The 16,648-nt window shown below is 40.6% G+C and overlaps 1 protein-coding gene across 2 annotated transcripts in view; it reads left to right on the top strand.

Moving 5' to 3' along the window:
* LOC118804711 (zinc finger protein 771-like) overlaps nucleotides 1-16,648 on the top strand; it is a 56,315-nt gene that overhangs the window by 25,115 nt on the left and 14,552 nt on the right. The window lies entirely within an intron of this gene.

Below are 16,648 nucleotides of genomic sequence, written 5' to 3'. Positions count from 1 at the left end.
CTGTTTACATCCTGATGGTCTGAAATATGCAGAGCTCCTGGAAAAATGTTCAGAATTGTCCTTCAGATGTTCTGTGAATGGGTGTTACAGCCAAGTGCTGATAAGAATGTGTCTTCCTCAAAGGGGAATTCCACTGATCTTTCAAAATTTCTGCACAATTCAGTCATTCAGACGCAGTAACAGCGTCGTTCAGTGTACTGACTCGGATTTCTATGCAGATGGTGGCGATGAGAAGCAGGGTTTGTAGTGTCTAGCACAAATCTAGCCATTTTAAGCACTTATCCTAAACCTCCAGTGATCCTGTGCTGCTTTTAGAGGCGTCTGGCCTCTTCAGGCGTCTGGTTCCCATCACCGCCACTGTGAATAATTCTGGCTCGCCAGTTTTTTCTGGAATGACGCATTTCACATCAACCCACTCTGAATAATGACTCTGTTTACATGTTAATGATTTAACAGCGCATGGTTTGGCATGAAATCGTGCACTGAAGAGGAGCTCGCCTACTCCGATTTCATTTTTTCAGTGGTGCTGATAGGAACCAGACGTCGCAGTGTATAGAAAATTTAATTCGCAGCCCAAACGTATCAATCTGATCCCTCTGAGTTGTTATATGTAATGTTGATGATGGTAAAATAGTGGAAAATCTGACAAAATAAGTTTTCTTTAGGTGCTGTTTTGCCCTGTGTGTACCTCTCAGCTGTGAATGTGTTTTTAAAAACACCTTTTAGGCCAAAACTGGTCTGAGAACTATCATAAAAGAGTGTCTCAGGCGTATGGAAAGGTACTCATGACCATTCGGTGCAATAACTTTCTGTGAGGGGAGCTTTTAGAGGGATTAAATGCGTCGAACATCTGGTTCCTATCACCACCGCTGTGAACATTTCTGAGCCGCCAGTGTTCTCCAGAACGTACCATTTCACATCAGGCCGCTCTGAGAAACAGCTTTGTTTACATCTTAAATATTTAGTTACGCGGACATTTTGAGAAATGGGTGGAATTCCCCTTTAAAGGGGGATTCCACACTTTTTTCGCAATTGCGGTATAGTTCATTCGCTGAGAAGTAAACAGAGTCATTCAGGGTGGTTTGATGTGAAATGGTTCACTGAAGAGAAACTTCCCACCTCAAATTTCTTTGCAGTAGTGGTGATGATGGGGGTGTTTACAAGGCAAATATTGCCATTTTTTGTATTAAAAATGAACAGAGAACCTGTAAATGTCTTCTCGGTGTTATATGTAATGTTGATTATGGTAAAAATAATTCTGAAAACGTTTTCTGAGGGATTGTTTCTGCTTCTGCATGTACCTTTTGCGCATTGAATATACCACCCCATTTCCAAAAAAGTTGGGACGTTGTGCAAAATGTAAATAAAAACAAAATGCAATGATGTGTAAATCATTTAAACTGTATATTTCATTAAAAATAGTACGGACACCATATCAAATGTTGAAACTGAGAAATTCTTCATCTACAGTACATAATTACATTAAAAGATTCAGAGAATCTGGAGAAATCTCTGTGTGTAAGAGACGAGGCCAAAAAACAGTATTTGCTGGCCGTGATCTTTGGGCCCTCAGACAGCACTGCATTAAAAACAGACATGATTCTGTAGTGGAAATCACTGCATGGGCTCAAACACTTCTGAAAACCACTGTCTGTGAAAACTGTTCGTCACTGCATCCACAAATGCAAGTTAAAGCTCTAAAACGGCAAGAAGAAACCGTACATAAACAGGATCCAGAAATGCTGCCACCTTCTCTGGGCCTGAGCTCATTTAAAATGGACTGAGGTGAAGTGGAAAAGTGTCCTGTGGTCCAACAAATCAAAATTTTAAATGTTTTTTGGAAGTGATGGACACTGTGTCCTCCGGGCTAAAGACCACTCAGTTTGTTATCAGTGCACAGTTCTAAAGCCAGTATTCATGATGATATAGGGGTGCATTAGTGCACATAGCATGGGTGATGTGCACATCTGTGAGGGCACCATTAATGCTGAATGATATATACATGCTTTGGCAACATATGCTGCCATCCAGACGACGTCTTTTTCAGGGAAGGCCTTGATTATTTCAACAAGACAATGTTAAACCACATTCTGCATGTATTACAACAGCATTGCTCTGTATTAAAAGAGTCCAGATGCTAAACTGACCTACCTGCAGTCCAGACCTGTCAGCACTGAAACATTTGGCACATTATAAAATGAAAAATATGACAAAGGAGACCCTGAACTGATGAGCAGCTGATATCCTACATCAAACAAGAACAGGAAAACATTTCACTTTCAAAACTACAGCAGTGTCTCCTCAGTTCCCAAACGCTTACACAGTGTTGTTAAAAAAAAACAATAAAATTCCTCAGTTTCAACATTTGATATGTTGTCTTTGTAGTAGTTTCCTTTAAGAATATGGTTTCCATGATTTGCACATCATTGCGTCCTATTTTTATTTACATTCTGCACAGCGTCACCACTTTTTTGGAAATGGGGTTGTATATAAAAATGACCAGAGAATCTATATATGCCTTTTCAGTTTTATATGTAGTGAAGATGATGGTTAAAATGATTTTGAAAAGATTTTCTGGGGGTCTATTTTTGCCTTACAGTGCTCTGCATGTACCTTTCTGGGCTGAATATGTTAAAAATGTACATTATAAGCCAGAACCTTATCACACAGCTGTCTATAAACAACGTCTCAGGCATCAGGCATGCTGTACGTTATAATTTACATACCAATTATGTGTATATCTTGCAGTTCTCTTGCACAATGCATATGTTTACAGACATTTCTCTGTATCTGTATTGTGTGTTTATAACAGTATAATTAACTTTTGTGGGTCCTCCTTTGGTGGTGTCTTACAGTGTATTGGGCCATTTGTTTGCTCCTTACATTCTGTATTGTCTGTTTTATGAATGCACCACTTCATCCAGGACAGAATCTCTGTGCATGCAGACATACTTGACCGAGAAAATGATTGATTCTGGTCAGGCAGCGTATTCACAGCCATTTCATGTAATAGTTTTCTCTGAGGGAGCTTTTAGAGGCATTAAACTCTTCAGACGTCTGGTTCCCATCACCACCACTGCGACTGATTCTGGCTCTGCAATTTTCTCTGGAATGACGCATTTCACATCAAACCTCTCCGAATGACTTTGTTTACATCTTAATGATTAAATTATGCAGACATGGTTTGACGGGAAGTGGTGCATTGCAGAGAGACTCGGCCTTCTCTGATTTCTTCACGGTGGTGATGATGGCGTGTATGCAATGCAAATACAGTCATTTTATTCAAAGAACACATTTTACCCCTTTTTTCTGATTTAGTATAGTTCGCTGTGCTCTGAGAGGCAACAGTGAAGCATATAAAGCAAATAAAACCTTAATTTAGTCTTTGATTTACTCTTCTGGGAAGAAAAGGCAATTTTTGGGTGTTTATTTTGTACATTTAGCACCACTGTTCTCATTGGCTACCTCAGTAGAGGGGGCAGGGTGGGAGGCGTGGCTCTGCGTGGTGTTGGAGAGTTCAGCTTAGATGTAGTACGTAAACAAAGTTGGAAACTATGCTGCAAAAGCAGCACATTAAAATACACCGATCAGGCATGACATCATGACCACCTCCTTGTTTCTACGCTCATTGTCCATTTTATCAGCTCCACTTACTATATAGGTGCACTTTGTAGTTCTACAGTTACAGACTGTAGTCCATCTGTTTCTCTGCATACTTCGTTACCCTGTTCTTCAGTGGTCAGGACCCCCATGGACCCTCACAGAGCAGGTAGTATTTGGGTGGTGGGTCATTCTCAGCACTGCAGTAACACTGATGTGGTGGTGGTGTGTTAGTGTGTGTTGTGCTGGTGTGAGTGGATCAGACACAGCAGTGCTGCTGGAGTTTGTAAACACCTCAGTGTCACTGCTGGACTGAGAATAGTCCACCAACCAAAAATATCCAGCCAGCGGCGTCCTGTGGGCAGCGTCCTGTGACCGCTGATGAAGGACTAGAGGATGACCAGCACAAACTGTGCAGCAGCAGATGAGCTATCGTCTCTGACTTTACATCTACAAGGTGGACCAACAAGGTGGGAGTGTCTAATAGAGTGGACAGTGAGTGGACACAGTGTTTAAAAACTCCAGCAGCACTGCTGTGTCTGATCCACTCAGACCAGCACAACACACACTAACACACCACCACCATGTCAGTGTTACTGCAGTGCTGAGAATGATCCACCACCCAAATAGTGCCTGCTCTGTGAGGGTCCATGGGGGTCCTGACCACTGAAGAACAGGGTAAAAGGGGGCAAACAAAGTATGCAGAGAAACAGATGGACTACAGTCTGTAACTGTAGAACTACAAAGTGCACCTATATAGTAAGTGGAGCTGATAAAATGGACAATGAGCGTAGAAACAAGGAGGTGGTCAGAATGTTATGCCTGATCAGTGAATAATGCTGATGATAGTAATTTAGTAAAATAGTAATATTTGATAGTAATCTATTTTTCCTTACAGTTAATATAAGCAAACATTTTAGGCAGAAATGTTATCACAAAACTATAGTAAAACAATCACAGGCATGTGTATCTGTACTCCTGCATATTTACAGGTTTTCAGAGAGAGTTTTCTGCGTGTATTGTATAAATACACCACATTTATTAGACTTTCACTCTCCTGTGTTGTTGTCTTTTGTATTTATTTGTACTAGGCTAATTGTTTGCTCTATATATTCTGTATTGTGCATGTCTGAATGCACAAATTCAGCCGAAACAGATTCCTCGTTCCAGCATTTTGTGCTTGAGAAAGAGTGTTTCTGATTATGATCAGGCAGCGAATTCATAACCATTTCTCGTAATAACTTTCTGCGAAGGAGCTTTTGGAGGCATTAAATTCTTTAGCCGTCTGGTTCCTGTCACCACCCCTGCGAACAAGTCGGCCTTGCCAGTTTTCTCTGGAGTGACGCATTTCACATCAAAGCCCTCTGTGACTTTTTCATCTTCACGGTTTAATTATGCAGAAATGTTGAACGTCATTCAAAACGGTTTAATTTTGCAGAAACTATACAGAGAAAGTCGTTCATAGTGGGTTTGATGTGAAATGGTACGTTGTAGAGAAACTTACCCACTTGGATTTCTTTATAATGGTGGTGATGGACTGTCTACAGTGTAAATACAGACGTTTTATTTGCTATCAGAAAATAACCAGTGGACCTGCTCGTGTCTTCTGGGTTTTATATGCAGTGTTGGTGGTAAAATAGTGCTGAATTTGGAAAAACATTTTCTTTAGGAGTGTTTTGCCTCACAGTACCACCTAAGTACGTCTCCGTGAATATATGTGAAGCGTATATGCGTCTCAGGCAGCCAGTATATTTAAATTACACACAGACATTGTTTATGTCTTGCAATACCATTGTTCATTTGCACATGAATTCTGCATCTATGTTGTGAATGCATACCACACATTTACTTTACAGTCACAATGATATAGGGCTGCGTTCACATTACCAGGTTGAAGTGGCACAAATCTGATTTTTTGCCCTAATGTGACTCAGATCTGATGTTTTCAGAGCTGTGTGGACACAAATCTGATCGTTTCAAATCTGACCTGAGCCACGATCATATGTGGTCCTAGATTGGATACGTATCCGATTCGTGGCCATGTGACCTCAATGTGACGCTCGGATCGGAATTCCTGTGCTTTTTTTCCACTGCGCGTGTGCCATCATTCAGCGTTACCATGGCAGCAGCGCCGAACAGAAGTTAAAGCCTGTAAACAGTGGAAAAGCAGCTCATCTCACCTTTTTCTCCTTTGTCTGCTCGTTAGTTTGTGCTGATGATGCACGTGATTCATTCACGTGACGTTACTGAGTAGGATGAGCTCATGAGGGTCAGTTCAGGACGCCGGTTCGTCACATTAATGACAGATTTGAGTCACCTAAACGAGTGTGAACCGTTGTGTCAGATATTTGAGCAAAAAATCGGATTTGAGCAATGAGGCTTGTGATGTGAACGCAGCCTAATATATAGTTGTGGACCCCACTGTGGTGTGTTTGTATCAGGCTGTATGTTTACTGTTTATATTCTGTATAGTCAGTTTGTGAAGGCGCCAATTCCACCAAGACAGACTCCTCTTACAGGCAGTTGTACTTGCCAGTAAGGCGATCCTAATTCTGATCAGGCAGTGAATTCATAGCCATTTCATATAATGACTTTCTGTGAGGGAGCTTTTAGAGGTGGACGTCTGGTTCCTATCACCACCACTGTGAACAACTCTGACTCAGTTTCTCTAAGACAGATCATTTCTCATCAGCAGTTTAATTATGCAGACATGGTTCGGTGGTCCCTCTGTGGTGGTGTTTTTGTATTGATTTTGTTTTAGGTTATTTGTTTACTATTTACTTTTGGTATAGTCCATTTATGAAGGAAAACTATTTTACATTGCATGTTTAACAATTGATGAAGACGTTGAAGTTGGGATTTTATTTTAGGAAGTTTTTACTTAGTTGAATTAGTTGAAGCTCCCTTTTTACCTATTTTAGATTATGATTTTTTTTATAGGTATACTACAAAGACAGCATTACATTCACTGGGCTCTGTTCATCATTCTGTATTAAGATTTATAACAGGCGCTAGATATTCAGCTCATCACTGTCTGTGTTTACATGCAAAGATGTCGCCCAATCTGATTTAATACATTCGGATTATATATTAAGACTGAGGTGTTTATTCTCACTCTACTCAGGAATCTGATGGACAACACCAGTTTACATGCTCACTACAAGTAATCTGATCCAAAGTGATGCACATGCATAGAGAACCGCTTAGTGTAGACGTTACTAAGCGGTTCTCTATGCATGTGCATCACTTTGGATCACGTGAGTCCAGTCAGAGTGAGACGAGCAGCAGTGAGCAGTGCTTGTGTATCTAATTACTTTAAAATGATGTCAGACTCAGGAAAACGTCCTTCACATGTCCTTATTAAAGAAGGCCGAGAGGAAGACATCGTGTTCTGAGACTCACAAGCTGGACGTCCGTCACACCGCCGTCTTTTAAAGATCAGAGCATAAGCTTCGTCTCCTCTGCAGACCAGTTTCTGCTCCGCCATGTTGAACGGTATAAACTTTCACTTTGACGTGACGAACATGATCAGAACGGACTTAAACTTTCCGATAGGGAATGTAATCAGATACAGGAGTTTACACGGATATTATTCTTCTATTTAACATTATTTTTATAATTATTTACACCATTACCCACCTCATTCAATCGGATAGAAATTATATTTGAGCTATTAGTTGGGTTATTAATGGATTATAAGGATGGTTGGTTGGTCTTCACTTTCAGTACGAAAAAAAAACCATTGTGAAATTCATTGGATAATTTTTGTCTACAAAGCGATTATTGGTCAGCTTCCTTCATGTTTGTCTGCATTGATATCAACAGTTTGCGTTCTAATAGTTACGTTCAGCTGGACGTTTCGGTAGTACGGTCTGAATATGGTGAGGCTGCTTTTAGTAACGGAGCTCCATCTGCGTGGAATGATCTGCAGAAACATTTAAAACTGGAGAAGTTTATTTCCGCAAGTGATTTTAAGATGATTGTTAAAGAAATGCATCGATATTTGTTCTTGTTTTTACTTTGGTTTTGACTCTGATTTGATTCTGTTGGTTGTGGTCATGTTGTTTATTTGTTGATTGTTTTGTGTGCTGCCTTCTTGGCCAGTGTCAGGGTCATTGTGATACTCTGGTTATATAAAGGTAAAATAAATCAAAATTATCATAAAAATGAATGCACCAGTTCAACCAAGACAGACTCCTCATACATGCACTTGTACTTGGCCAAGAAAACGATTCTGATTCTGATTCTGATTCTGATCAGGCAGCCATTTCATATAATAGCTGTGAAGGGAGCTTTTAGAGGCATTAAAGCATTCAGACGTCTGGTTCCTATCACCACCACTGTGTTTTCTGTGCAGTGACTCATTTCACATCAAAGGACTCTGAACGACTTTGTTTAGATCTTTATGATTAAATTATGCAGACGTTGTTTGATGTGAAATGGTTCACTGTACAAAACATTGCTGACTCAGTATTGCTCATAGTGGAGGTGACAGGGCGCCAAAGCAAATATAGACATTTTATTTAAATTCCAAAATGATGATGATAGATGGGGGGGTTGCTATTTTATCTCAGACCACCCTGGTTGAACCTCTCTGCCACTAATGTAATTTATGCTTACTTTTTAGGCCAAAACAGTCTCAAAACTGTCTTTAAATCGTGTCTCAGGCATCTGGCAAACTGTGCAATTTAAGTTACATACCAAGCATGTCTATGTATTTCAGTGCTGTTGCACGTTTACGTATATTTCTCTGCATCAGTGTTTGGTCAGACTCTGAAGATGAGACGACACTAAATTCCCAAACTGTCATCACCACTGAGCAGCTTTTCAGTCGGCAGCTGTGACAGAAGAACAGCTAAACAACCTGGAATCAGCCAGAAATGAACCCAACACCATTCGCCAAACTAAACGGGCTGTAAGATGTTTTACAGACTGGCTGGAACAAAACAACATTAATACTGATCTGGCAAAAACTGAGCTGAACTTGATATTGTGGCAGTTTTATGGCTCAGTCTGATTTGTCAGACTAGACGTTTGGCGAATGGTATTGGGTTAATTTCTGGCTGATTCCAGGTTGTTTAGCTGTTCTTCTGTCTCAGCTGCCGACTGAAAAGCTGCTCAGTGGTGATGACAGTTTGGGAATTTAGTGTAAGGAGCTGGAGAACGAACTGCCGGCTGTGCAGCGAGTGGGCGGAGCTCGTTACTCTGACGTGGCAACAAGCTGCTCGTTAAGGAACTATAATTTGGTGAAGGAACTGCGAACATTAAAACATATTAAACGCCGCGTTCACGACCCAGTTTATTAATTTATTACTTTATTTATTTAACTGTTGTATAAAAGCAATAGGTCAATAGAAATGTCTTGTATTATCACGAATAACATCACGGCTGTGATGATCTACGGTGACCAAATCACAGCCGTGATGTTATTCCGCCATAACACACTCCCTCTCGTGTTCTATTGCTTAATTAGTTTACATTACAATTATATAACATATATAGTTGTGATGCCTTGTGTGTTTGTCTTATTTGTTTACTTCTTATATTTCTGTTTTGTCCTTTTATAATACACCGTTTCTCATATATGCAGTTCTACTCAGACAAGAAAATTATTCTTATTCTGGTCAGGCAGTGCTTTTCATAACCATTACATATAATAGCTTTCTGTGAGGGAGCTTTTAGAGGTGGACGTCTGGTTCCTGTCACCACCACTGTGAGCAATTCTGGCTCGCAGTTTTCTCTGGAATGACGCATTTCACACCAAACCACCCTGAATGACTGTTTATATCTTAAAGGTTTCATTATGCAGACATTTAGAGATAGTCGTTCAGTGATTTGAGGTGATACAGCACCAATTCGGATTGCATTACAGTGGTGGTCACAGAGGGTCTATAATGCAAATATATCCATTTAAATTGCTACCAGAATTGAGCAGGGAACCTACACGTGTCCTCTGAGTTTTATATGTAGTGCTGATGATGGTAAAATAGTGGAAAATCTTTCTTTTGAAGTGTTTTGGCTCACAACACCCTGCATGTCCATCTCCATGAGTATATTCGAAGCATATGCATCAGGCAGCCTGTAAATTTACACCCAGAGGATGTGTATGTCTTGCAATACCGTTGCACATTGGCTCATTTTTGTAGATATTTCTCTATATGTATGTTGTGAATATATACCACATGTTTACAATCATAAAATATGTATTTATATTCTGCTTTGTACATTAAAAATGCACCAGTTCCTCCAAGACACACACTACATTCACCAAGAAAGCAATTCAGATTCTGATCAGGCAGCTTTTATTCACAGCCATTTCATTTAATAACTTTCTGTGAAGGAGCTTTTAGAGGCATTAAACCCTTCAGATGTCTGGTTCCTATCAACGGCGCTGTGAACAATTCTGGCTTGCCAATTTTCTCTGGAAAGAACTGTTTCACATCAAAGCGCTCTGGATGACTTTGTTTACATCCTAAAGCTTTAATTTTGCAGGAATTATGCAGGGAAAGTTATTCAGGGTGGTTTGATGTGAAATGGCGCGTTGTAGAGAAACGTAGCAGCTCAGATTTCTGTATAATGGTGGTGAAGGGTGTCTGCAGGGCAAATACAGCTGTTTTGTTGGTGTTCCAGATGAGCACTGAAGTCTTTTGAGGTTTATATGTAATGTTGATAGCAGTAAATCTAAATACTGACTTCTCCTTTGGTGCAAATTTGTGTTAGCATGCCCTGCATGTCCATCTTCATCATCAGTGTACTTTGCGACGTTTTTACATTGTCAATTTTGACAATTTTCAAGTGGAGTTAATGACTAAGGCCCAGTCCCATTTCACCCCTCGCCCCTTCCACTTAGCCCTAACCCTCCGTATTGCACGTTCACGTCTAAAGGGTAGGGTGTCCCGATTTTTGTTGCGATAGAGGGGTAGGGCGAAGTGTTAGGGCTACATGGTCCCTCAGAGGTTTTTCAGAGACTCCAAACAGAGTTATCACAGTTATAACAGAGAGTGGATCGTTCTCAGCACTGCAGTAACACTGACCTGGTGGTGGTGTGTTAGTTTGTGTTGTGCTGGTCTGAGTGGATCAGACACAGCAGTGCTGTGACACTCCTACCTTGTCAGTCCACCTTGTAGTTGTAAAGTCAGAGACGATAGCTCATCTGCTGCTGGACGCTGTTGGCTGGATATTTTTGGTTGGTGGACTATTCTCAGTCCAGCAGCGACACTGAGGTGTTTAAAAACTCCAGCAGCACTGCTGCGTCTGATCCACTCAGACCAGCACAACACACACTAACACACCACCATCAGTGTTACTGCAGTGCTGAGAATGACCCGCCACCCAAATAGTACCTGCTCTGTGAGGGTCCATGGGGGTCCTGACCACTGAAGAACAGGGTAAAAGGGGGCTAACAAAGTATGCAGAGAAACAGATGGACTACAGTCTGTAACTGTAGAACTACAAAGTGCACCTATATATTAAGTGGAGCTGATAAAATGGACAATGAGTGTAGAAACAAGGAGGTGGTCATAATGTACAGTTTACAGGTCAAACAATATATATTTATGGTCTCCACTCTGATGGTGTCTTTGTATTGATTTGCATCAGGCTGTGTTTACTGCACCTCTTCCACCAAGACAGACTCCTCTTATAGGCAGTTATACTTGGCCAATGAAGTGATTCTAACTCTGATCAGGCAGTGCATTCATAGCCATTTCATATAACAGCTTTCTGTGAGGGAGCTTTTAGAGGTGGACGTCTGGTTCCCATCACCACCACTGTGAACAATTTTGACTCTGTTTCTTTAAAACAGACCGTTTCACATCAGAGATTTAATTATGCAGACATGGTTTGATGTGAAATGGCTCATTGTGGAGAAGCTGACAGACTCAGACGTCTTTACAGCGGTGGTGATAGGAACCAGGCGTCACCATGACTACAACACAAATATAGACATTTTATTTACTATCCAAAACCACCAGTGAACCGCTGAGTTTTTGAATGTAATGTTGATGGTGAAATAGTGTTTAATCTTAGAAAACAAGTTTGCTTTGGGGACTGTTTTCGCTTTATTCTGGTCAGGCAGTGTTTTCACAACCACGTCATGTAATAGCTTTCTGTGAGGGAGCCTTTAGAGGCATTACATTCTTTAGACGTCTGGTTCCTATCAAAAACACTGTGAACAGTTCTGACTCACCAGTGTTCTCTAAAACGTACCATTTCGCATTAAGCCGCTCTGAATGATGGCTTTGTTTACATCTTAACCATTCAGTTATGCGCACGTCTTGAGACATTGGTGGAATTTCCCCCCCTTTAAAGGGGAATTCCACTGATTTTTCACAATTGCTGTATAATTCATTGGTTGAGAAGCAGAGTCATTCAGAGTGGTTTGGTTCAGTAGCCGTTTTATTTATTATCCAGAAACCACCAGTAAATCTAAACATAGAGTTTTATATGTAGTGCTGATGACGGTAAAATAGTGCTAAATCTGGGGGGAATAAAAGTTTTATTTGGGGGACTATTTTGCTTTTCAGTATCCTGTGTGTAACTCACTGCTGTTAATATATGATATATAGGCCAAAACTAAAAAACTATTAAAAAAAAATCTTCACACTATGTGTTAGACCTCAGGCAGCCTAGACATTTTAATTTATGTGCTAAGCCTCTGTACCTCTGTATATCTTCCACATTTTCACATGTTTACAGCTATTTCTTTGCATTTATATTGTGTATACACCGATCAGGCATAACATTCTGACCACCTCCTTGTTTCTATGCTCATTGTCCATTTTATCAGCTCCACTTACTATATAGGTGCACTTTGTAGTTCTACAGTTACAGACTGTAGTCCATCTGTTTCTGTGTTAGTGTGTGTTGTGCTAGTCTGAGTGGATCAGACGCAGGAGTGCTGCTGGAGTTTTTAAACACCTCAGTGTCGCTGCTGGACTGAGAATAGTCCACCAACCAAAAATATCCAGCCAGCAGCGTCCTGTGGGCAGCGTCCTGTGACCACTGATGAAGGACTAGAGGATGACCAACACAAACTGTGCAGCAGCAGATGAGCTATCGTCTCTGACTTTACATCTACAAGGTGGACTGACGAGGTAGGAGTGTCTAATAGAGTGGACAGTGAGTGGACACAGTGTTTAAAAACTCCAGCAGCACTGCTGTGTCTGATCCACTCAGACCAGCACAACACACACTAACACACCACCACCATGTCAGTGTTACTGCAGTGCTGAGAATGATCCACCACCCAAATAGTGCCTGCTCTGTGAGGGTCCATGGGGGTCCTGACCACTGAAGAACAGGGTAAAAGGGGGCAAACAAAGTATCAGAGAAACAGATGGACTACAGTCTGTAACTGTAGAACTACAAAGTGCACCTATATAGTAAGTGGAGCTGATAAAATGGACAATGAGCGTAGAAACAAGGAGGTGGTCAGAATGTTATGCCTGATCGGTGTATACACACACATTTAGTTTACGTTTGTGATTTTAAAATACATAGTTGAGGTACCTACTGTGTCGGCTGTGTTGATGTTTTTGCATATATATTTGTATTATTTGTTTCCTTTTTTGGTCACTGTTGTCGGAAGAAAACCTTGTATCTCCAAAATGTTAACTTTACAGGAGAAGGAAAAAACACACTTAACTTTTAGTGTAAGTCAATGGAACCAGAATTTTTTCCAAGTTATTTTAGGCTTTTTCTTTTGCTCTATTTATCATGAAATTTACACACAATATAATGGACAATGGGCATTTTCAAACTGTCAAAAACTGAAAAAGGACAAAAATGGAGATACGAGGTTTTCTTCCGACAGCAGCGATACGCACCATTTCCCCTAAGACGCATTCCTAGTGAATGCAGTTGCGGTGATTCTGGTCAGGCAGTGTTTTTATAACCTTCTGTGAAGGAGCTTTTAGAGGCATTGAACTCTTCAGACATCTGGTTCCTATCACCACCACTGTGAACAACGCTGACTCTGTTTTCCTAAAACAGACCGTTTCACATCAAGGATCAAATATGCAGACATGGTTAGATGTGAAATGGTTCAGTGTTGAGAAACTTACAGACCCTTTACAGTGGTGGAGATAGGAACCAGGGGTCGCCATGACAACAGCACAAATATAGCCATTTTATTTACCATCCAAACCCACCAGTGAACCTACACATGTCTACTGAGCTTTTATATGGAATGTTAATGATGGAAAATAGTGGAAAATCTGAAATAATACGTTTTCTTTAGAGGACTATTTTGCTTTACAGCACCCAGAGTGTACTTAATCTGCTATGAAAGGGTTTTAAAAACACGGTTTAGGCCAGAAACTTCTCAAAACTCTCTTTAAACATTAGGCAACCTGTACGTTTTAATTTACTTACTGAGCATCTGCATGTCTTGTAGTACATTTGCACACGTTTACAGATGTTTTCCCTTCATTTATATTGTGCATTTGCCCCACATATTTAGTTTGCTTGTTGGTTATTAGGCTGTTTGGTTAGTATTTATTTTCTGTATTGTGCATTTATGAATGCACCAGTTTCTCCATTTCCTTTGTAAAATGTTAAAAATACATTTTAAGCCAAAACTATTTTTAAACAGTGTCTCATGCACTGGCCAATAACGTGATTCTAACTCTGGTCAGGCAGTGTATCTGTACCCATTTCATGTAATAGCTTTCTGTGATGGAGCTTTCAGAGGCATTAAACCTTTCAGACGTCTGGTTCCCATCGCCACCACTATAAACAATTCTGGCTCTACCGATTTCCTCTGGAATGACGCATTTCACATCAAAGCACTCAGAATGACTGTTTATATCTCAGCTATTAAATCACACAGACATGATTTGAAGTGAAATGGTTCACTGTTGACTCAGATTTCTTTACAGTGGTGGTGATAGGAATCAGGGGTCGCCATGACTACAGCACAAATATAGACATTTTATTTACCATCCAAAACCAGTGAACCTACACGAGTCTTGTGGGTGTTTATATGGAATGCTGATGATGAAAAATAGTGGAAAATCCGAAATAATAAGTTTTCTTTGGGGACTATTTTGCCTTACAACACCCTGCATGTGCCCTTCCACTTTAAATGGGTTTAAAAAATACATTTTAAGCCAAAACTATCTTTAAACAGTGTCTCAGGCATCAGGCAGCCTGTATATTTTGATTGTCATACCAGGCATGTGTATATTTTGATGCACTTGCAAGTTTGCATCTTTTTAGATATATTCCTCCGCATCTATTTATGTATATTCCCCACACATAAAGCTTATTATACAATATATAGGTACCTTCTGTTTTGCTATCTTTCTGTTTATTTGTCTTGGGCTGTTTGTTTACTGCTTATATTCTGTATTTCCCCTTTATGAATTCCACCAAGACTAAAAATTCCTTGTAAATGCAGTTGTGCTTGGCCAGTAAAGTGATTCTGTTCTGGTCAGGCAGTGTATCTACACCCATTTCATGTAATAGCTTTTTCTGAGGGAGCTTTTAGAAGCATTAAACCTTTCAGACGTCTGGTTCCCATCACCACAACTGTAAACAATTCTGGCTCTACCGATTTCCTCTGGAATGACGCATTTCACGTCAAAGCACTTGGAATGACTGTTTATATCTCGGCTATTAAATCACACAGACATGATTTGAAGTTTTATATGGAATGTTGATGGTAAAATAGTGGAAAATCTGAAATAATAAGTTTTCTTTGAGGACTATTTTGCCTCACAACACCCTGCATGTGCCCTTCCACTTTAAATAGGTTTAAAAAATACATTTGTCTTTAAACAGTGTCTCAGGCACCAGGCAGCCTGTACGTTTTGCATTTTTATGCCAGGCATATGTATATCGTAACTTATTATACAATATATAGGCACCTTCTGTTTTGCTATCTTTCTGTTTATTTGTATTGGGCTGTTTGTTTACTGCTTATATTCTGTATTTCCCCTTTATGAATTCCACCAAGACCAAAAGTTCCTTGTAAATGCAGTTGTGCTTGGCCAGTAAAGTGATTCTGTTCTGGTCAGGCAGTGTATCTGCACCCATTTCATGTAATAGCTTTTTCTGAGGGAGCTTTTAGGAGCATTAAACCTTTCAGACGTCTGGTTCCCATCACCACAACTGTAAACAATTCTGGGTCTCCGATTTTCTCTGGAATGACGCATTTCACATCAAACCACTCCGAATGACTTTGTTTATATCTCCTACACCCCGTCTAGGTAGGCTGCGCATAAAAAGTCATCTCCCCCACTCAAACCCCGACCGCCTCCAGCCAGCCAAACCAATTACACTGGGCACAAAAATGTTGGTTTCAAAGCCATTTTCTTGTATTCATAAAGCATAGGCTTCAAGGATGATCATAGCCCAATAAACGACTCCCAACCCCAAGCAAAAACAAATTTTGCCTTCCCAGAGAAAAACACAGCAGACGACTCCGACTCTCTAACATAAACAAAGGCGGAACTCTGACAGAAAACAGGCTCCCACCCCCTACAGCCTCAAGGCTGATGGATTGCTTGAGGAGCACAGTCGCGCACTACACAGCCATTGTGGTGTAGAATATTACAATAACCAGTTTACCACCCACGGAGAGAGCAGGCCAAGTCCACTCAGGCTGGTGGTAGATTGGTGAGGAGGGGAGGAGGAGCCTCGACGCAGTCAGTCGCTGCACTTACAAGCAGTCGTTCTTTCTGCCTGACGAATCGGCGAGCGCCACAATCATCTGCTACATCTGTAGACACTTAGCGAGCGAGAAGAAAAGAGAGTAGCTGCATTCCAATCGCCCTAGCAGTTCCCTGTAAAGTGGGCTCATTTTTAAGGGCGATTCCAAACCAGAGGGAGTGAAAGTGTTGGAAGGGAATCTTAAACTGTGCTGGCGAGGCTCCAGACTGGAGTCTGATAATACTATGCAGGTGTTTGCGTTGGTGTCTACCAACACGCTTGAATGTAATGTGAACATGTGCACTAGGGGGCAGCGTCCAAACCAAAATGTGCAGAAAACAAATGTTTTGCACTCTCTCCAAGAATTAATACTTACTTAACGTCTGCTTAGTTC

Source organism: Colossoma macropomum, unplaced genomic scaffold (assembly GCF_904425465.1).
Source record: "Colossoma macropomum unplaced genomic scaffold, Colossoma_macropomum, whole genome shotgun sequence".
NCBI classification, from domain to species: domain Eukaryota; kingdom Metazoa; phylum Chordata; class Actinopteri; order Characiformes; family Serrasalmidae; genus Colossoma; species Colossoma macropomum.
This window is presented reverse-complemented; position numbering and strand designations above follow the sequence as displayed.